General features: G+C 40.7%; 1 protein-coding gene and 1 pseudogene across 2 annotated transcripts in view; one reads left to right on the top strand and one right to left on the bottom strand.

Moving 5' to 3' along the window:
• Positions 1 to 423: 423 nt before the first annotated feature.
• The window catches only part of SPARCL1 (SPARC like 1), a 51,554-nt gene continuing 28,350 nt past the window's right edge, over positions 424 to 23,627 (top strand). For both annotated transcript variants that reach the window (XM_019668083.1, XM_019668082.1), the window contains exon 1: positions 424 to 803. The gene's annotated coding sequence lies outside the window, so the exon portion shown is untranslated. The remainder of the gene's footprint in view (positions 804 to 23,627) is intronic.
• Positions 11,683 to 12,026, bottom strand: LOC109396347 (60S acidic ribosomal protein P1 pseudogene; annotated as a pseudogene).

Here is a 23,627-nt window from a genome sequence, read left to right as displayed (position 1 = left end):
AGGGAGTTGTGTTGGGGAAAGAATAGTCTATGAAATGCAACATTTGTGCACAGGCATCCAAGTGATCTATAATATAAAGGAGTGATGCTTCATATACATATACATTTCTCAAGATCATCTAGAGAAAGGTGAAAGTATCTGAAATACCCTGCTATTATTAAAATTCAGATTGTATTCATGAGAACAATTTCCAATTAAGCAATGTGAAAATGCAACTGCTACAGTTCTTCTCCTGTCCCTTAACACCCATCCCCCAATTTCCTTTAGGAAGAAACAACAGCATGGAGTTTCTTTTCAAAGTCTTAAAATAAAAATCCCCCAAAAAAAGGGATCCTGCTTACAAAACCTTTTAGAGTCGTTTGGAGAAAAAAAAAAATGCATCAAGAGCCAAGTGCTTATATTCTGGCCAAGTTATGAGCCTCTGAGAACAAGAGCTTGAAGGGAGGGCTGTTAACTCTTCCCCTGTTGGTTTGCACGGCTGGTAAAGCTCCTCGCGCCCTCCGTGAGAGGCCAGGCTGCCAGAGATCGGCAGCAATCTGCAACAAAAACGATGACAGTCTGAAATACGCCCCAGTGCCAACCTCCAAATTCGCCTGTCACCCCAGACTCTGAGTAGTTGACAGAGCAGCAGAATTTCAGCTTCAATAGGCTCAAGTGTGTTTCTGGGCAAAGAAGCAGCGCTAACAAGGGAAGAAATTGAAAGAGTATTGGGCATTTGTCAAACTTTTATTTCCTGGCTGTGTGCAAAGAGGGGATTCAACTTCAATTTTCGGCAGTCTCTGGGTCTAGACACCTACCAGAAGGTAAATTTTAATAAGTTTATATATCGTCTAATTGCATTTGTTTAACTGCTTTGCATGATCTGATAAAGATATCTAAGATTGTTGCCTAATACAAAGCCATTCATTTACAAAAAAAAACAAAAAAAAACAAAAAACCTTTTGTATGATTTACAGAAAAGCTAGTTAATCAGGAATTTTAACACTTTTATTCATGTTTCCTTTTCTTCTGCAAGATTAAATATTAAGTACCAAAAAATGATGGCTTTAGTACTGAGCAAGAACATAGATGTAAAAGCGTTGTTGGCCAGAATTGCATTCAGATCTTGGTAAAGGCTGAATTCTGAAGTGTGCTTCGTAGAGATACTTTACTAAATATATTAAATAAATCACAAGGAAAGTAACTTCAAAAAAAACTTTGAAATCAAAGTAATTTGTGTGTTCTCCATTTACATTATCTGAAATTATTCAGTCATCACCATTGTCCAGTCTGTGCTTAACAGCAATGTTAACAGAAATGGACCATTTTGCTTTTCCAAAAGGTAGACAAATCCCTATAATATTCTTCTTTGATTATTTTTTTAGTTATTGTGACTATTATGCCTTTCCTGATTCCGTTTTACAGTTTTATGACTAATTGTCTCTTGTCACCTTCTATCATTTTTTAAGATGTGCACACACACATACATAAAGTTTTTCTAATTCCTAATGATTTCTTATTAAGGAAGGGGTAAAGGAGGGAGGAGAATCAAGGAGCTAAAGAGATTATAACTGTTCTATCGTAAGGCACTATCACTTCTGGCTCTATCTTCTAAAATAAAAAATAATGCAAGTCATGCCCATCCCTTCCTCCAGGTACTAGAGGTCATCCCGCAGGAGAATAGCCATGCTTTCAACTGCAGATCAATACTGTTGATACCGTTACCAAGAGGTACTGCAGAAAGAGTATCTCTCTTGTACGGCCTTTAATCTGCAGAGAGGTTAAATATGTCACCTTGGTATTGTATCTGAGCTCTTGTCTGGCTCAGGGCCCAAGTACACTGAATAGAAATGTTCACTCAGTCCAGCTCAGCAGAAATCTTTTTTTCTTTTTTTTTAAAATTCTCCCCTTTCTCGTGGATACCAGCTTTTTTTCGGTTCACAGCTCATTTAGCTAAACCTTGATGGTTATGGCAGTCGTTACCTCTGACTTTTTTTTTAAGTAATAAAAAAAAGCACAACCCTCTTAGGAAAGATTTAAGTACATATTTCTGTTCATTCAACAAGATCTAGCAAAGCAGAGCTGCCTGTTTCATCTCCTTATAATCCAATCAATTAATGCTGCTTTTCACATTTTGGAAAAGAAAATGTACGTGTTTTTAACAAATCTTGCCCCTTTTCTTTCAGAATTTTTGTTCAGCCATTTAGCAATTAGAGTACTGGATTTCATTCCAGGCCCTTTGGGATTTAATCCCCAGCCGTCTGTCATGTGCAGTTTCACTTATAGACTAAGTAAAAATAATAGTGATGACAAAAATGAAATGAATAGTGATGTATCTGGGCAATTGCAAAACATTTTCATTGTATTTCCTCTTGCCTGCTTGTTTTTATTCAGTCGATTTTTAACAGTATGTAAACACTGCTATTTTAGTGAAATTTAGCATAATGTCCAGAACATGCTAGAAATCTTTTTCCACCAAGAAGAACATAAACACTGTTGTTAAAAGACTTCAAGGGCCCTTTCCCATCACATATCATTCTGGAACTACCTTCAGTGAAGGAAAAAGGTGACCCATAAACCCAGGAGAATTTCTCCTGTAGGCTTGGCTGCCCAAGAGATGCCCAACTAGGCCGGGGTCTGGCTCATACAGGGCCCACAGGACATCTTTCCCCACAAGCTGAGCCTGCAGTAGTGGTACCACCTAGGGCTAGCCTGGTTTTTGTCCTGGTTTTGGTCCTGGATGGATAGAATTCTGGAGAACACAGGGACTGTAGAGAGATGGTGTAATAAAGTGAGTAAGATCATGGGCTCTGGATGCATATAGACATGGTTTATATCTAGGCTGTACCAGGCTCTGTGACTTTGGTAAATGACTCTTTGGGCATCAGTTCCCTCGTTTGTGGAAATGTGGAATCATACAACTAGTTGCGACCTCAAAGATTTGTTGTGATAACTAAGTGAAAAAAACTTCTATGCCGGGTACATATGAAGCTAGCAATCAACCACAGCTAACACGAAAGCACTAGCCTACCTATATGTCCTGACTGGAACTCTGTGGAAAGGGAATTTTCCCCAGGTTTCCCCTCAGGGTTTCTTCCTCATACCTGCACACTTTGCTGTATAGTAGAATGTCAATTCCAGGTCTCTGCCTTGGAGTCAGCATAGCACAGTGGACAGAGCATGGGTTTTGGAGTCTAACACACTGGGTTTGAAGCCTGCCTCTGCCTCTTACAGGCTGTGTGAGCTTGGGCAGTGATTTCATACCCCCAGAACTCAGTTTACACACTTATTAAGCAACTAGTGATAATCTTACCCATAAAGGGGGTTGCTGTAGAAATTAAATGAGTTTTTTTTTAATACCACGTATAGCACCTGGCAGAGCACTAGACACACAGTGAGAAAGTGTTTGGTTATGCACTTGGAATGATTTTTTTACTAGCAAAAGTGGGGGTTAAGGAAATATTCTTTGAATTCATTGTCTTTTTTTTCTTCTCCAAGGAAATGGAAAAAACTAAATCAAACACTACTGTATTCCCCTGGGGACCTCAACAAGAAGTATTTATTACTGAGAGTCTTTACTGCTTCATCAATTAGTTGCTCCTAATGGCTATGTCAAACGAAACCAAAGAGAGTGTTCTATTTCGGATTGCCATTAAGGAGAGTGAGAAGAAACGCTGCTTTGCAGTCAATTCTGTTTTATTGGCCTACTTGGACAGAGGAGAAGGCCCCCAGCATTTCTCCTTTTTTATCTTTTCTAAAGGCAAGAATAGGGGTTTTGACTTACTCTAGGGGGTATTTTTTGCTCTCTCACTGAAATTTATACAAAAGGGTTTGGTTTTTGTTTTTTGTTTTTGTAAACCTCTCCCCTATGTTCCTAGCATTGAAATGTCAGCTGCTTTTTCTGGCTACATGTAGCAGGAGCAGCCTGTCGTCATAGCAATGAAAGGGTATAGAGAGACTCGCGTTTCATGACCCACTCTGTGAAATAACTCTTAGTCTGCTTTACAATCCTTCTTTAGAAATGAAGTCTCTAGTCCTGGCTTGTTTCCTTCCTATTATACAACCAGCTTATGCACGCCAACTGCAGTAGCTAAATGTTTCTTTTAAAGATTCAATGAATAGATGTTAAGAAAATGAACAAGAAAGCTACTAAAACAGCGACCAGTTTACTGTGGAGTGCAGGGGGAGAAACAACCGGGAAAGCGAAGGAAGAGAACTAGAAACGACTTCACTTCATAGCACATACTTCATACCCCGCGATAAATCCATTTTCCCACTGCCTCCTCCCATCGTCACATTGTGCTATAGGATAGTGGTCACGGAGGGGGGCTCTGGGGCAGGCTGCCAGGACTCGAGTCCTGGTACTCAGACTTTCTCGTTGTTTTTTTTTTAATCTTATCTACTCTTTGCCTCCATCTCCTAATACATAAAATAGAGTCAATAATAGTCATAAAATTGTCGTGGGAATGAAATGAGATACTGTATGTAAGGTTGTTATTACAGTATCTGTCCAGTGGTAAAGGTTGACTGGTAAGCTCAACAAGCCTGTTTTCCTTAATTATTAAATGGGGATAACAGTTCATTCGTAAGATTATTGTAGGATCAACTGAAATAACAGATATAAGTGCTCAATAAGAGGTAGTTCTTTTAATATTTTTCATCACTTGGTCTAACTGATAAAATGGCTTTTTTTCAACTTGGAATTTCCCAGTAAGTAAACTGTAATGAATACAGGCCTCAGAAGTATCATTGTATAAACATGAACCTCTGAATTGCTAAAGGGGAGGAAAAAATAAATAAGAAGGATTTTTACATTTATGAAGAGTAGAGAAGATTCTTCTTATCTTGATTAACACTAGGGCAAAAGGGATTACATCTTATCTTTCATGAAAATGTCTTTTACTAAAGTTTCTGTTTCAGTTTCTCCAATGTTTTCCAGGTCATAAAATTATGTAAATAAGTAATATTTTAATCTTATGTCTCAAACAACTAATGTATATAGTGTTCTATCCCCTGTGAAAGGCCAGAGACACTACAGGAGCAAAAACAGAGAGGGTCTGTGCTCTTGAGGAGCTTACTGTGCAGTTAGGGAGACAGTCATTAATCACATCATCCTATTAATAAAAGGTGCCTATGCTAAAACATAAGGTGACCTCATTAGGAAGTCATCTTCATTTTGCTAATGAAAAAATCCTCAGCCAAAGTCTGTGGCCAACCTAAACACACAAGTGGATACTATATTGTAATGAATATTTAGGATACTGACTCTATTGTTATATATACATATTTTAAATCTCATTTCACTTTAAATGTTTTACCTTTAGAAAAGTTACTTTCCCCGTTGTCATGTTTTATGAAACAATTTTGTTCAAACTTCCTACATGCATCTTTAACATCAGTGTTTGTGTTCACTGGGTCCACTCTGCAATTATCTAACACAAAGCACGTCATCAATCCTCTCTCTGCACGTTGTTTATGACACACTTCTTAAAAATCTGCTGGCGCTGCACATTGGATCCCCATGCAGGAATTCTCATTCTATGGCAATGATCGCTACATATTAATTACTTACTATATTGCTTTCACCAGTGCTCTTTAAAGGGTTTATTTGAAACCATGTGAGTCTGTAAAGCATGGCTTTCTAAAATTGTGCAATTCCAACATTTGCAGTAATGAAGTCATACCTCAAGAATAAATACTAAATCTGCTTTAAATATATTTATCTCCTTTTTTATTGTCAAGGTGACCTTCTTAAGAACAAAAGTAAGCATTGCTTAAGATGATTCTAGGCTGTTTTCCTGAAATGGTACTTTGTTGTCCAAAATGAAGTAATTGAGACAATGGCCTTTAATGTGAGAGGCCTCAGACATACTAAAATATAAGGCAAATTCCTCTTCTACAGCATGATTTTAGGGGATGAAAAAATCCACATTATATTGAGTATATATTGTATATAATTATATGCTGAAATAAGTGTTAAGAAGGCAAAGCACCTTTGTTCTAAAAAACTATGTGAGGAGCCTGACCTCTGCTCAAGATCAGTTCTGGCTTTCCTTGATCTGAAGGCTAGATAGAGGAGGTTAACTCTGTGTGTGTGTGTGTGTGTGTGTGTGTGTGTGTGTGTGTGTGTGTGTGTGTGTGTGTGTGTGTGTTGGGTGGTGGTGGTGATTGGGGTGAGTGGCTGTTGGCAAGAGGATTCTGAGAGTGTGAATACCTTTCACAAAGACCCTGCAGCAGGAGGGATCACGGCCTATTTGAGGAAGAGAGAGGAGGCCAGCTCCTCTGAGCAAGGGGCAGAGCAGTGGGAGATACAATCCTAGGCAAATCCCCATAATGCCCTATTCCCTGAGCACTAAAGGTATTTACCTTCTGTTTGACTCATGTTTGATATGTGTCTATAACGTCTTTGTTGAATTCTATGTAGAGTCAAAGTTCTGATAGGCACGAACCATTCTATGCCTAGCTCAGACCCATATGGTGATAGGTTCAGTTAGGAAGGATGATGGGCAATTGAAGGTCAGAGCTCTAGAAAAGTCTGTACCTCTGATACTGAGTATATTATTTACACTCGTAGGGCTGGGACACCTTGATGTCAGGTGGTGGTGACTCAGCAGAGAACGCAAAACAGGAGAGCATCTTTTTTAGTCTTTCAGATGACTTCAATTCCAAGCTATAGAGCCCTCCCCAGAGATTCATTAATACTTTAAAAGCCCCAAAGCATCAGTGTTAACCCTGGATCGGGTAACCACATGTGTATGTTAGCCAGACTACGCCTAAAGGATTTGTTCTTTGATAACAAAGGCTTTGGCTATCACGTAAAAGACAGGGTGAAGGCAAGTGTTCTGTTTGAGTCTGATTTATAAAGTGCCCATAATAATCATTTTGTTTACTACATTTCCCTGAGAGAAAATTTTTCCATAGTTATAATGACTAAAAATAGCAGCCTGCAGGCTTCCTCGAATATAAACGAATTCAACAGAAGATACCTGTCCTTATTTGGAAGTGTGGATGTACGTACTCCAGGAAGTGATATGCCAATAGTAAGAAGAAAAATAAAATAACAGGGAAAATAGGCAGTGCAAACCTCTCCTTCTTCTAGGGTATGTGGTATGTATTTCTCAGTTCTTTTGAGACGAGCTAGGATGAACAGATCAGGTAGTCATCACCTGCCTTGAAAACCAAAAATGCTGAGGCAAGTTTCCTTGGTCTAGAAGGGAAGGAGACGGACTTGTAAGTTTGGCTGAGGCTGCCAACAAAGGAGCCAACGACTGGGGAGAAACTCAAGGCAACATGAGGAAAATTCAATGAGAAAGGCTTGAAGCAATAACTACCAACACTAAAATGCCCAAGGAATCATTCACATAGCCAATGCAAGAGATGTAAAAGAATAGACTCCTCCCTTTAGAGGTATAGATGCCATGTTTACACTTGAGTTCAGTGGTCAGTTTGTTAAATGCTTAAGAGAAAAGGAAAGAGAAGGGAGATGAAAAGAGAGAAGAAGTATAGTGAGACAAGAAGTGCCCAGTAGAGAGAGATGGTTAGGTTAAGTAGGTTTAAATGGTAAGGCAACAGGGAGACCTTCAAAAGTAATGTTTACCATTTTAAATGTAAATTTAAATTAATGTTCTAAATTAATTAAATTAATGTTCTTAAAAAGCTATAGGTGTTACTGGAGAGCGGGCCCTTCTTGGCGTGATGCCCGGGCTAGGTTCCCACCCTGGGGATAGAACCCAAGCCTCTAGGAAAGCTGGGAATCCTAGCCACTACATTGCCAAAGGGCCCTCCTCTGTGCGGTGTCCAGGTTCTTGGCATCTGGAGCAAAGAATTGAACGAGATACAGAAGTAAAGTAGTGAAAGAGCAGTTTATTAGAAGAAAAAGTACACTTCAAAGAGGTAGAAGCAGGCTGAGCAGAAGACAGTGACTCAAGGGCCGTTATTAGAAAAGAAAGTATACCCCAAAGGGTTAAGAGTGGGCCCAAGCAAAAGCATGGCTCGAAAAGCTGCATCTCAAAGGCTCAAAGGGTCGCTGACTGGCGAGGACTTGGAGTTCTTATTTCTTTTTTCTCTAGAATGTGCTGTTCCTCTCTGGGCGTGGGACCACTTGATTGACACCTATAATTGACAACAGGCTATTACCGCATCTCTTTAGATTGCACATGTTCCTTCCCAAAATTCATTCTGTTATAATGATATTAATGAACTTCCGGGCATAATGAGGCCCAGGTTAAATGAAGGTCATTGTGGCCTTTCCTGCACAGGTGTGAATGAATGACTGGTCTAATCTATTGTAGTTGGGTATTTTGTACCCGTTTGCTTCCTCATAGGGGTAGATAATTATAATGAAAATGGGGAGTTTTGAGCAGAGAGGGGAGGTCTTTTGGGCGGATGCATTGTGTGGGTTGTGTTAGATGTGCAGGAATGCAGAGACCCAATGCCTGCCTCTAACTGCCTGCCTTGTTTTCTCTATGGGAAGCTGAGGGACAGGAGTTCTTTTCTTCTGTATCTGCTTCCTGCTGGGCAGGGGTATAGAGCTGTCCCTGCCTATTGGGGGATTCATGGAACTCTCATCCTATCTGATCTCAGATGAGAGGAAGGGGTCTCGAAATCCTCCTGGAAGACCTCGTTGGCTTCTTTTGGTTCGGTAATCTTGCTGGGGTATCATCTGTATCCCCAAGGCCCCTAAATGAGAAAAAATAGATTTTAATTAATAAATTTAAAAGTGTTGGCTTAATGAGCAGAGCTCGAAGCTATTGATGCAGAGTGGCTACGTAATGAAAAACCCGTCAGCTCTTATAGAGCCTGTGGCCTTTCAACCAGTCATTCAGGTGGCGTCAGTTGTCCAGGAGCTGGGCCCAGAACTGGTTGGAAAGAACATTAGGCTTCAATGATTACAATCAACAAGTATAAATCACAAGTTTTACAGTAATTATCTAAAGCAGGGGTTAGGACCCTGTTCGAGAAAAGCATCTGAGAAGCTGGTTTGGGAAACGAGTTTTTTAATACAGTAGCCATCATTTGACTTTCCCCAGGCTGCTATTCAACACTAGACCCTGAGTTTTCCAGGCCCCCGTCAGTCCTGCTCCCTTCAGATTAGCATGTTGCTAGTTTCTCCTGACAGGGATTTTATACAACTGGTTTTGTGTACTGACAAAAGACTTCGTGTTTGAAAGTCAGCAACCAATGACCTCAGTTTATGTCTTAACTCCCTTGTTGTGACACCTAAAAATGTGTAGAGTGTATACCACCCCCCAGATTCTCAATTCAATATACTCTGCAATGGCTAAGAAACAGAAAATGTAAAATAAAGTGAAAACTACCCCCAAAATAATAAAGGCAGGAAGGAAGGAAGGAAGGAAGGAAGGAAGGAAGGAAGGAAGGAAGGAAGGAAGGAAGGAAGGAAGGAAGGAAGGAAGGAAGGAAGGAAGGAAGGAAAGAAGGAAGGAAGGAAGGAAGGAAGAAAAGGAGGGAGGGAGGGAGGAACGGGTAGGAGATTTCTATGGTTCAGGTTAAAAACAGTCTATTGTTTATAATTAAGAAACTGCTTTATAAAATAATTAAGAAACAGGGGGATAAGAGCTAAAAAAAAACTGGGAAAAAGGAAACTTTAAGGAAAAGGAACTTAAAATTCCTATAAGAAAGAAAACTTAAAAGTTTTTCAGTGAGGGAGCTACTCACTTGGCCCATATCATAGGGACTAAAAAGAAATCAAATACAAAAACCCACTCTGACCTAATCTTATTCTAATTTAAACTTCTAGAAAGTGTTATAGAAACTGAAATGGAACCAGCTACAAATAAAGACTCACAATGAACCAGAGAACGCTAAGTATATTCTGGCTGTTTGTAAAAGTTCACTCCTAAATCAAGATGGATGATGTTCTAGGGCGTACCAAACTTTAGGTACCCTCCCCTTCTCTAGGAGATAGACATTTTAGGACACTGAAAAACAGAAACCAAGAGTCAAAGGGTTTGACTCAGAGGAATGTCCTATGTACCCTTCCAAATGCAATGTCCAAGTAGTATTTGCTATTATGCACACTGCATTCCACCCTCCACCTGAAGGGTCACGCACTCTGTCTGGGAGGCCAGAACGGACATTGCTCCATCAGAGATCAGAGGTGGCTGACATATGCATAGCCCTTTCTGCCTGTGTCTTTCAGGCCAATCTCTGCAGGCTTGACTGTGCTGCCTTTCTAGCTAGAGGGAGGGGGGGGGGAGAAAAAAAAACATTTAGGCCCTTTTCCTGCTTTTCCAGGGCCAGAACTTGTAGACCTGCTGAGAAATCTAATTACAACCTCTTTTCATGGTGAAATTCAATTACAGCCTCTCCCATGGTGAAAGCCAATCCTTCTAATACAAAAAAGGAAGCTAAACAAAGGGGTTTCAAGCAGGGATGTGCCTGTGTTCTGCCTTCTCTCTTAGGCAACTATGAAGAAATGTTGCAGTGACCTTGGCTTGCTTGAGAACAATGGTTATAATATATTACTACCCCCATTCTCATAAGAAGGATATTTTCACATCTGATGCCAAGAGTTTCTGGGGATTTCCTCAAGGGTTCATTTGTTGAGGTAAACAAATTTTGAGCCACCCTCCACACACTTGTTTTTGATTCAGCATGATGACTTCTCTTACTGAACTTGGAACGTAGTATTAGACAAGGAAAAAAAGTAGTGAGTTCTTTAAGCCTCCTATCACCTCTTTTTGACATCTTCAGTATTCTGTACTACCCTTTAAGCCAATCTGTTTGCTTGAGGGTAATGAGAAACTGCAGTGTTGCTTGAAGAAGTGTCACACCAAATTTCCAAAACCTGACTGACATAAATGTTCTCAAAATAGTCATGTATAAAAATACATATTCTACAAGTGCTTGGCATAAGTCTAGAATTGCTGAAACAACAAAATTATTAACCACGTTTTTTAAGACTTTTATTAAAATATAGCTAATATATAATATTATATAATTTTCAGGGGTACACCATAGTTATTCAACATTTATATACCTAAAGAAGTGATCACCATCATAAGTCCAGCAACCACCTAACACCTTACCACACTATCACAATATTATTGACTATATTCCCCTGCTATAAATTACATCCCCATGACTTATTTGTTTTATACCTGGAAGTCAGAACCTCATATTCCCCTTAACCTTCACCCACCTTAAAATTTTCAACTACAGTTGACATTCAGTGTTACTTTGTATTAATTTCAGGTGTACAGCATAGTGGTTAGACATTTATATAATTTAAGAAGTGATCCCCCTGACTAGTCTAGTACCCACCTGGCACTATGCATAGTTATTACCATATTACTGATGATGTTCCCTATGCTTCACTTTACATCCCATGACTATTTTGTAACTACCAATTTGTATTTCTTAATCCCTTCACCTTTTTCGCCCTGCATCCCAACCCCCTCCCATCTATCACCCTGATAAATCTACCCATCTGACACTATTCATAGTTATTACAATATTATTGACTATATTCCTTATAGTATACCTTACAGCCCCATGATTACTGTGTAACAACCAATTTGTATTTCTTTATCTCTTCCTCTTTTTCACCCACTTCCCCAGCCCTCCTCTCATCTGGCAACCATCAAAATGTTCTCTGTATCCACGACTTTATTTTTATTTTGTTTGTTTATTTGTTTGTTTTTTAGCAGATTTCAACTTTTTATTGAACATGTTACAAGAAGTTTAGTCAAAAAGACCAAAGCCCGTGTCATCATCAGACTCCTCAGATTCTTCTTTCTCTGCTTCCACTTTCTTCTCCTCAGCTGGGCATCAGTGATGGAGGGGGCAGGACCTCCTGCTAGTGCAGCGTCAGCTGCTGGGTGAGGTCCACCAGCCCCTACATTGCAGATGAGGTTCCCGATGTTGACACTGGCCAGAGCCTTTGCAAACAAACCTGGCCAGAAAGGTTCAACATTTACACTGGCTGCTTTAATGAGGGCGTTAATCTTATCCTCCATGACTGTCACCTCACCGTTGTGCAAGATGAGGGCCAAGTAGATATAGGCGAACTCCAAGATGGAGGCCATGGTGCAGACGAGTGCTGGACGAGTGCTGCCAGGCACAACGCTAGACGCCAGATGAAGTGAGGGCCTCACCCCATCGTATCCTTAGCTTCCTGGAAAGGGCTGAGCACTTTACTGGCACTGAGGAAAGAAGGCTGTTTTTTTTTTGTTTTTTTTTTTTTCTTTAGATTCCACATATAAGTGAAATCACATTTCATCTGTCTTTCTCTGTCTGACATACACCACTCAGCACAATACCCTCCAGGTCCATCCATGCTGCTGCAGATGGCAAGAACCCATTCCCTTCCACAGCTGAGCAATATTCCGTTGTATATATGCACCACCTCCTCTTTATCCATTTTTCCACTAAGGGGCACCCAGGTTGCCTCCACATCTTGGCCATTGTAAACAATGCTGCAATGAACATATGGATGCACATGTCCCCTCAAAATAGTGTTTTGGGTTTCTTTGAGTACCCTGAAGTGGGATTACTGGGTCCTTCATTGTCTCTTGTTATAGCCTTTTTTTAAAGTCTATTTTGTCTGGTGTAAGTATTGCTACCCCAGCTTTTTTTGTTTTGTTTTGTTTCCATTTTCATGAAATAACTTCTCATCCCTTTCCTTTCAGTCTATGTGTGTCTTTTGATCTGAAGTGAGTATCTTGAAGGCAGCATATGTAAGTCTCCCTTGTAGGTAAATAACTGCTTTCCTCTTGCTGCTTTTAAGATTCTTTCTTGTATTTAACCTCTGGCATTTTAATTATGATGTTTTTTGGTGTGGACCTGTTTGGGTTCATCTTGTTTGGGACTCTGCGCTTCCTGGGCTTGTATATCTATTCCCTTCACCAGGTTAGGGAAGTTTTCAGTCATTATTTCTTCGAATAAGTTTTGAATTCCTTGCTCTCTTTCTTCTCTTTTTGGTACCCTTATAATGTGAATGTTAGTACGCTTGATGTTGCCCAGAGTCCCCTTAAGCTATCCGCATTTCTTGGATTCTTTTATTCCTTTTGCTGATTGGTTGTTTCTGGTTTTTTTTTTTAATTAGTTTCAGGTGTACAATACAATGTAATAGTTATACATTTATACCCCTCACAGAGTGATAACTCCCTCCCCCAATCTACTACCCCTCTGACATCTTATATATCTATTACAATTCCATTGACTCTATTCCCTATGCTGTACTCCACATCCTGTGACTATATGTATGTTAAATTATACTAGACATTCAGTATTATTCAGTTTCAGCTTCAGGTGTACACTGCAGTGGTCAGGCATCTACATCATCCATGAAGTGGTCTCCCTAATAAGACAAATGTCCATCAGATACCCTACCAAATCTTTACAACATCATTGATTATATTCCCCAAACTGTCTTTCGTATCCTCATGGCAATCTTGTGGTTACCAATTTGTGCTTTCTAATCCTCTCACCTTCTCCCTCATCCCTACTCCCCTCCCATCTAGCAACCTTCAGTTTTTCCCTATATCTCTGAGGATGTTTCTGACTAGTTTGCTCATTTAGTCTATTCTTTGGATTCCACATATAAGTGAGATCATATAGTATTTGTCTTTCTCCATCTGACTTATTTCACTTAGCATAATGTTCTCTAGATCCATCCATATCATTGCAAACGATGAGATTTCATTCTTCTTTATAGCACAGTAATACTCCATTGTATAAATGTACCACAGTTTCTTTATCTAGTCATCTACCAATGGCCATTTTGGTTGTTTCCATGTCTTGGCTATTGTGAATAGCGCTGTAATAAATATAGGGGTGCATATATTTTTTTGAATTAGCATTTTGGATTTTTCTGGATAGATACCTAAGAGTGGAATTGTTGGGTCATAAAATACTTCCATTTCGGGCCGGCCGAATGGCTCAGTTGGTTAAGAGCTCGCTCAAGAGTTTGAGCTCTGAGCAACAGCGCTTCGAGGCCAGCCCGAGCTGAGCAGCCGCTAAGCTGCCAATAGGTAGCAGGATGGCTCAGCTAAAAAAAAAAAAAAAAAAGTTCCATTTCCAGTTTTTTGAGATACCTCCATACTGATTTCCATAGTGACTGCACCACGGATTGGATGTTTTCTGCTACCTTCTCTTCTAAATCACAGATTCGATCATCTGCTTCATCTAATTAACTATTGATTACCTCTAATATATTCCTCATTTCAGTTATTGTGTTTTTTATTTCTGACAAGTTCTTTTTTTGTGTTTTCTTTCTCCATTTCTATGCTTCCTATCTCTTTGTTGAAGTTCTCCCTGAGATCACTGAACATCCTTATAACCAGTGTTTTGAATTCTGCAACTGATAGATCACTTACCTCTATTTTGTTTAGATCTTTTTCAGGAGCTTTGTTCTGTTCTTTTATTTGGGACATGTTTCTTTGTCTCCCCATGTTGGCTGACTCCCTGTGTTTGTTTCTAAACACTAAATAGGGCTGCTATATCTGTGTCTTAGTAGAGTGGCCTTATGTAGTAGGTGTACTGTGGGGCCCAGTGGTGCAGTCTCCCTGGTCACCAGAGCCAGGTACTCCAAGTGTGTCACTTGTGTGGGTTGTGTGTGCCCTCCTGTTGTAGTTGAGGCTTGGTTGCTCTTTGCATGTCAATGAGAGGGATTGACTGTCAAGCTGATTGGTTGTGAGAGAACTGGCCATGACTATAATGGAAGAGCTGTCGTTCAGGGGCTGATCATACAAAACAGGATGCACTTTAGCAGGGCTCTGGTGCCTGCCCAGTCTGCCCTTTGGGTGTGTCTTCCTTGGAGGCAGCCGGGTGATGCTCCGGCTTGGTCTAAGTCTGGCCACTGGGTATGCCAGTCCCGGAGCCTTCTTGGAGGGACCCCACTGCAGGCCAAGTTCAATGCAGCCTGTGCCTTGCCTGGGGACAGCTGGCATAAGCCACAAAGCAATCCACAGATGGCTACCACTTGTGCTGGGCTTGGAGGTGGCTTGAGACACCAAGCTGCAAACCAAGGCCAGCTGCCATTAGTGCCAGGCTTAGGGCTGCTTATTCAGAAGAACAGGACACACTGAGGCCAGATATTGTTTGTTTGCATTTTGTGAATCTTTGGAAGATTTTAGGAAAGCCTACAGCATGAGCCAAGACAGGCCTTTTGTATGGGAAAGCCACTGGAAGTGGATTGCATAGGTCCACAAGTTGGGTGGGACAGGGTCTCAGGGAATCACCTGGGCAGGGCAACAAATGAAGTTACATTGGTTGGTGGAGACTCAGATTTGGCAGCCCACCTGTGTCTGCACGCAGGGAGGGGCATGGCTCAACAAAGAAACAATGGCTCCCACCAGCTCCTCCATTTGGGAGAAAGCTGCCCCTCCAGCCCTCACTTTGAAACCAGACAACTCAGTTCCTCCCCATTTATCCCTGGTAACTTTCAAGCTGCTGCCCCAGCACTGGAGCCCAGAGTGAGTGAGTCTGCTGGCAAGTAAGTCCATGTGTGGGTTCTTTAAGAGGAACACCTGGGACTCCAGCCACACTCATCTCACTCAGCTACAATCTCTACTGGTTTTCACAACCAGAAGTTATGGGGACTTCTCTCCCTGGCCCTGGAACCCTGGGCTGGGAAGCCTGGTGTGGTGCTGAGGCTCCTCACTCTTCCCAGGGGCACCTGTGCAGCTGAGATATCCCTCCTAATTTTTAACAGTCACATGTGAGTGTGGGAACAGCCCGTCCTGCATCTCTACCCTCCTACCAGTCTCCAGGTGGCTTCATCTCTATGCTCTTAGTTGTAGAGCTTTCGTTCAGCTAGGCTTCAGGTGATTATCAATGATGGTTGTCCCGTAGTTTAGTTGTAATTTTGATGTGGTCATGACAGGAGGCAAGCATAGCATTTACCTACTCTACCATCTTGTCCAGAAATCCCACTAACCACATTTTAATCAAATCTCTATCACTACTATACAGTCACTGTAGTCCACTGAATATGTATGAAGCCCAGACTTGCAGCTTATCCCAAAAAATGGGCAAAATTTTTAGAAGGATCATCCGGTCAACTAATAGTTTTTAAATTAAGTATGAATGGAGTGAGAAGTGATAAATACTTTAATTTGGGGTTTTTTAGTAGGTTGAAATTTACCCTAGGTTTAATAAAAATGCTATACCCATAGAGTTAATAAAAATAAATAAAATAAATATGGATAAGAATTCACCATTCAGAGTGACCCTGAAATAGCTCTGAATGCAATACATTTTTACTGTACTTGATTCAACTTGAGTTACCTAATCATCCATATAATATGATAGGGATCCAGTGGAAAGGTGGCCTGAGATCTATGAAAGTCAGAAGAATTGATCTTGATTATGGGTCAATGAAAATCTGTAACTGGTTTTAAGACACTGTGTTTGGTCAGCTCTTCATGCTGTCTTAGCACATTAGAATCACTTTTAACTCTCAAGCCAATAAACAGTTCAGTGGTTTCCCCAAACTTTTATTGAGACCAAACAACTTTGAGCTAACTCTAAAGCAATACAGCATTCTGCTGGAATTCAGAAGAATCGAAACACAAATGCTGAACTCCAGATGTCTTCTCTCCCTCTTTTATTCTTCCCTGATCCCAAATCTAGCACATAATAGTAAGCTTTGAGAACCTCATAAAGAGGTGCAGGTTAAGCTCTTTCTAGGAAAACTTTCAGTAATTTCCTAAAATATAGGTTAGAGGAAGATACTAGAACCTTTTATTTTAATCTGGGAAACTTTTGGTTTAAACCTTGGTACTCCGATGATCTTTCATTTAGTAGTTTCTTAGATAGGCATCGGGTGTGGGGTCAGAGAACCAGCATCAGCTCACTGTTAAAAACAGCTAATTGATTATCTCCTTTTAATATGAAAAAAATTTAAAGTGATTGATTTCAAAGGTAAATGTTTTCTTATAATTTGAAAAATATTCTGGGTAGGAATGTAGGAGGTTACTATAGCTTGAGACCTGGGTATGATTAACTTCTTTTCTTTCCCAAAAGGTAACACAAAAAATCCAGCCCATGCTTACTCTACATTTGGTTCTTTGTTATTTTATTTTTCTCAAATCTTATGTCTTCAGATGGTGACCACAGCAATGTCTGGGGTTGTGGTCATGGCTGGAATTGGCTGACTCACCTCATGCTTACTAGCATCTTGATAACAAGGCTAATATCTCTAGAGAGCTATAGCTAGTTATTAAATGTGTGTATATTTTAGTGCCATGAAAACAAAATGGTCACTGTCCAAAAAACTTAACAACAGAATCGTTTGTACAGTACTATTTATACTACTTGTATTAAAAAGGTTTTATTGGGGATTTGAGAGAGGGGAACAGCGTTGGGGAATCAGGGAAGGGGAACAGACAAGTTGCTGCCCTTTTGTTCTTCAGTCTAGTTGTGGAGGACATTGCTTCACTGGCCCATGTTGGTGTTATCATTGCGCTCTTCCTGGGCGAGGCAGATCACTCACCAGCCAGTGGACAGCCACTCATGGTGGCTCACAGCAGCTCATGCTGGCTGCTGACCACTCACACCAGCTGCCAGCCACTCATGGTAGTGCACGGCAGCCCACTGCAGCTCCACTGCAGCCTATGCCATTGCCACCGACTCACGGCAACCCAGCTCTAGGTCAAGCTGTTGTTCACTATCTTAGCTGTAGAGGGCGCAGTGTTGCTGGCCCTCATGTGAGATCCGAACCAGGGCCCTGATGCTCAGAGCTGGTGTCCCAAGTCAATGCTTAACCAAAACACACTCAGCAGGTCCTTATTTATACTACTTTTGATTATGCAAATTTCTACATATTCTGGGACTGACCACGCCAAACCAGTGTTTTTAGAACAATGTTTAAAATGAGTCAGACTGAGTTAATGAGTTGGGTTTCCTTTGGAGTGGGAAGGGACTGTGATAGAAGGGAAAAGAACAGAGAGACTAATTTACTTCCCAGGGTTCCAGATTAATCCTGGTGTCATAACATTCTAAAGGTTGCATGAAAAAAGAAATGGGAGAGTGAAAAGCGAAACATGCCATGTTCCAACACAAATGTTCCCAAAGCTACTTGTCTACATTTCCTTCTAAAACTTCAATTCCATAGCACCTTCAAATCTTGTGATTTTTATCAGTGAAATCACCTTTATTGAGTGTTAATCACATTTTAATACCTTGTAGCTTTTGATTCTTTCCAAAAATGAGGACTGCAATGCTGCATTTATGTGCTCCCACTAGGCAATGTAGGGGAGGAAAAACTTTCTCCTCTACACTCTTAGGTTCAGTAATTGGGGCCTGCAAATTAAACTGACAAAAGACAGGTTAACAGAAGAAAATTGCTTATTCATATGCACATGGGAGAGCCACTTACTGGCTCCTTAAACTGTTGAAGTTAAAGACTTAGACACCTAACTTACTAGGAGAAAGGGACGGAGTAGAAACAGCTTCCGGGAGAAGAAAAAAAAAAAGCTTCTTTAAGAAAGACAAATGGATTTTTAGAACAAACCAGAGATAAAAAGAATTTGTGCCATTTATCTACACAGGTATAAGTGGTCTTTCTGTTTTGTTCGGGGTCATAAGGCTCCTCTGGAGAGGGATTATGCTAGGTTCTCTTATGGTCTCTCACCTGGGAGTAGAAGCCACACCAAAGAGGGAATTTATAACAGTCCTCATTTCTCAGAAGTTTCTGCTTTTAAGTCCACTAAGGGAAGCACTGAGAAGGCTTCCTTCTGCATCTGTTGAATCTCAAATATCTCCACCGTAAAATAATCTTGATATTAACTCTAAGGTTCCAAGTAGGTCCCCACAAACTATAGAAACACTTGAAATAGGGCAGCACTGGGGAGCAGGAGCCAGTTTTGTTGGCAGGGGATCTGAAAGCTATTCCAACCCGTGAATCCTAAATTTTGAATCAAGGGTTGTATTGGTCCAGGCCCCAGCAACAAAATGATAGAGCCAGGCAGGAAAATTAAATTTGGGGATTTGAGGAGAGTGTAACTAAGGGAATATTTTACCAAGGTGTAGGCAGTATATGGAGAAGCCACAAGGGGTTGGAAGAACAGGTTAATAAGAGCTAAGCTTGTATTAGCCAGGGAAGGGAGCATGTGTGGAGGTCACTCAGAGGGGCTGTGACCTTCAGGAGAGGAACACAGTCATGGAGGGGGAGCTGAGAAAATATATGCCCTAATTTTACGCTGTGCCTTCCCTCAAATCTCTCCTGCCAGAGCTCCCCATTGGCTAAACCCAACAGACACCAGCAGGCAAGAGAGCCTGATGATGCAATTCACACAGGCCCCCGGGGCAGATCAGAGTGGAGGAGGCTGGCAAGTGGATGTGGAGTGGATCTCAGGGAACAAATGGAAGCTATCTAGATATTCAGAGAAAACAAAACAAAGCTCTCTTCCCCATCTGAGAGAGGCAGATTTCACAGCTGCAGACCAGCTGCGTCCTATCCTTGCTTGAATGAATCTTCTAGTGCTTCCCCTCTGAAGGCATAAATAAGCTTAGGTTTTTCACCCTGTTTTCAAAGAACTCTTTAAATCCCAGCCACGAAATGCATTAGGGTTTATTGTATCTGCTTCTTTCTGAGAAAGCAGGTATAATGAGTACCATTGTACCACTGGGGCAAGCAATTGTTTCCCCCCTTCAATGTGTTGGTGTTCACCATGGCCCACAAAAAGTGTCCACCACGTGCTGAATCCTGGAGGGGCTTCTGCTAGGAGTGAATGCTTTCACCCACGAACTACTCATCAAAGTCCACTGTCATTACCCCACGGGTCCCAACATCACAAGAATGAGGCCACTTGGAACTGTTCCAAGTTAGGATGATTTGCTGTTTTTCATAATCCTGGAAGAGAGCTACCCCAGTGAATAATTCTTGGTATATTCACAGAGCTGAAAGCACTTGAAATTCCTCTCCCAACAAGCAGAACTTAACCACCGACTTGTTCTGTTAACAAGAGAGGAGAAATCATTTCCATTGAATCCGAATAGGTTTTATATTGTGCTGGCAGAGTTTAATAAATAGGGGAAATTCAAAAAAGAGTAGTCAGAGGAGAAAGCTAAGAACTTGGCTTTCAGGTGAAAGGAATTCCAGGGAGGTAGAGAATAAAATCAATTAGGCAATAGAGAAGAGAGCTAACGGCAGAAAAAGAATAGGATTAATGTGTCTGATCATTTGAGTGGTGAGGTAGGTTTCAAAGGTGAATTGTCATGCTATTAACACTATGAAGCGAATCATTCAGATATTACTAATGCCTGCAACGTGACAAATGCCACAAGCCTTCAGGTGAGCCTTCCTCAGGAGTGGACTCAAAATTTGTGAACCTGAAGTTTACACAATGTGTGGGGGGCCATCATTTTTAAAAATAGAAAAATCAAAATCAGGTACAGGGCTTTGTAAGGATCCGGTACAAGTGAGGAGAACTGAAACTTAAGCTTTTTAGCTTTGCGGTACATCCACCTCTGGCCATACTCAAATATCTGTACTCCAAAGACTATGCAAGGTGGGGGAGAAATAAATGTAAATATGAGAAAACCCCACACTCACAGGGACAGAGGAAATGAGAATACAGGTATCATACCACGATGTGAGCAAAGACACATAAATACAGCCAAAATAATTTCTTCCAGTCCACCACAGGGCAGGGAGTGGCGCAGACTTTCTGAAGGACTGGCAAATGTTTGGGGGAAAGAACAGAGCCTTCACAGGCCCAGCCCATAAAGAGCTGTGAAATGAGACCCAGCGGGATTAGTGAGTGGTGAGTGGCACAATAAGATGAGGAACTCTGAAAGGAATGATAAGAGGTGTGGAAGCATGACTATTGCACAAGCTTGTCTAAGATAAGCCTGTGGGGATCCTCTAAATACAATTTAAGTAACCCTTCAGTTACTCATTATTGAAGAGAGAGTATTACTAATTTCTCCTGAGCTAGAGAGAGAGAGGTCCTTGAAAATGTCCCTGAAAAGCCACCCCTTGTGAAATTGTCACATCCTTTGCCTTCCGTGCTCCTCCGTCATGCCTGGCACAGTGGCACTGAGGGCTGTTCAGGAAGGTGTCACTGGACGGCTATGCTGAGCATGTGAAGTGACAGATAGAAATACACGGGTGCTGCATAGATGAAGTGCTTAGCGTGGTACTTGGCATATATAGTAAAATCTCAAAAGAAATGTAAGACATTACATTAGCTATTGTATTAAGCAGTCAATAATAAAACCTATTGTTTCAATAAAATAAGACTTTGATGAACACGAGTGATTCTATTACTAGTGAATATACTTGGCTATTTCACTCAAGATATTTAATGTTAGTTCCAATTTGTTATTGCTGCTTATACACTTAGTGACTTAAGCAACAAATATTTTGTAATGTCTCAACATTTTGTGGGTCAGGAGTTCAGGCAGGTCACTCAGAGGTATGGAGCTGGCAGGGGAGCTGCTCTGGAAGGTCTCAGGTGGCTCCTTTGTGAGGACAGATGGAAAGCTGGGATCAGCACGGACCTCTGAACAATGTTTTCTGTGGAATGACAGCCTCTTACGAAGTGGGTCAGAGCTCCCAAAATGAGTATTCCAAGAGATCCAGGCCAAAACTCCAAAGCTTTTTATGAACTAATTTTCAAAGTCCCAGGACATCACTTCTACCTTATTTGGTCAAATAAGACACTTAGGCCGGTCCAGATTTGAGCAGAGGAGAATTAGACTCTACCTCTTAGTGGGAGGAGCAGCAAAGAATTTACAGCCATCTTTACAATACCATGGTGCTTATAAATATTAAATGAACAATGTTAGAAATTGTCTCAAGACAGCTACCCACATGAGTTCGACTAGAGTTCACGTTCATGGGTGTCTGGTTCTTCATGGGAAACCTGTTCCTGCCACACCAAATGTTTCTTCTGGACATTTGTTTTGATGGTCCAAGGTTCTGGCCAGTTAGAAGAACTCTAGGCATTTCAAATTCCAAATCCTGGGTTTCCCAGACAGGCCATATCTAAAAAAGGCAGCCTAGCTGTCATCTTTCAAAATTCCAGATGAGGTTCTCCTGAAAGTTTGATAAGGAGACACTCTGTTCCTAACAGAAGGGAAAGGCTCCCCTCGAAGTTCCCACCATCTCTCATCTTTAACCTCTCAGGACCCGTGAAAAGAAATAGAGGTATAGAGGAAAAAAAGAAGTAACTTAACTGTAAGTAAAGGGATGAATTAAAGTCTCTGTAAAATATTAATTTTGGGGGTGATTAAAGCCATTTTTTGCCTTATGAGTGTTTCAAAGAAATGATAGTTCTCGTTTCATTTTAACAATTGGTGAAATTGCCAGATGGCTATATGATCACATTTGGGTCTCAAAACAACCCTAGAAACTAAATAGGAACCGTATTGTAATTTTTCCATTTTTTGGAGATGAAGAAACCAGTGACTTGACCAAAGTCTCTTGGCTGGCAAAAGGCAGCTCAGGTCTGGAACGTAGATCTCCCAATTCTATACCAAATGTTCTTTCAGCTATGCTGCTGCCTTTGAATAAGCTCATGCATTTGGGCAAAATAATATTTATCTAATTTCACATCCACACTGTGTATTTCAGTCTTTGAAAATAATAATTCTATTCAAAAATGTCTCATTTTTGCATTTTTCACCTAGAGATTCATTCGCTTTTTTTGCAAAAATAACAGTCAGCATTTTGTAGAGAGCGCACACCAAATTTGAATGTCTCAAAACATAGGACTTTTTACTTATCCAAGAATAAATGGTATTCATTATACTTAGCAAGAACATCATGGGTTTCATTTTCAAAATACTTTTTGCAAGCATCAGCTAATTAAGCATTCCTGTAGTCTTCAGCATGACAGTTGTTTTCAAAATATCCCTCGTTTCCCAGGAAAGTTCTCCACTCAGTCTTATTTATACAAATGAGCACACTTGTTCATCTCTTAAAATAAGAAGCTAATGGCCATGAAATTATTTTGGTCAACATGTAGCAAATACAATTAGCTCGGTGAGACAAAAACACACAGTGGTTGGTCTAAAGGACAACGTGAAACACGGTAGAAGAACTCAAGGCCTTCTACATTCTGGGTACTGGATTGTTCCACAAGATCCTATCTTTAAAAACACAACACAGGCACCTACTTTAGAATAAAAAACTGGAGGCAGTTTTCCGCTTGGATCATTCTAAATGGACATAACCATGTTCTGTCTTTAAGTTTTGCTTTCAATTTCTGGATGGAAATATAAATAAACATAAGACCCCTAAAAAATAATTCCAACTTGGGACACAGTAAACAATCAAAGACCATGCAGCAAATGTTAGGGTTGACCCTCTACTGGCCACCAAAGATCATATGACAAACCCTAAACTTATTCTATGTCTTAATATGTCTCCCCCACAGCAAGGCCAAGATTCTCAGCATTCTAGTAGCTCCTTTGGGGTAAGGCCAATGTGACAATACCTCTTATTGAGACTAGAAAGACATTCATTCAGGCATATTCTTCTCTTCTAAGTATGGATTAGATGCATATAGAAAACTAGAATTTAAGAGCCTGAAATATCAGACAAGTGAGCTTGTTTTTGAGTGAACTACATATAAAGATGTTCTGGAACTAGGACTCCTGGGCAGCTTGAAATCACAGAGTAGAGGAAGACATGGAAGAAGAGAGGAGAGAAAGCAAGGGAACAGTAATGGTTC

The sequence above is a fragment of the Hipposideros armiger genome, unplaced genomic scaffold (assembly GCF_001890085.2).
Source record: "Hipposideros armiger isolate ML-2016 unplaced genomic scaffold, ASM189008v1 scaffold_515, whole genome shotgun sequence".
Lineage (NCBI taxonomy): Eukaryota > Metazoa > Chordata > Mammalia > Chiroptera > Hipposideridae > Hipposideros > Hipposideros armiger.
Note: the sequence above shows the minus strand (reverse complement) of the source record. Positions and strands in the feature narration are given on the sequence as shown.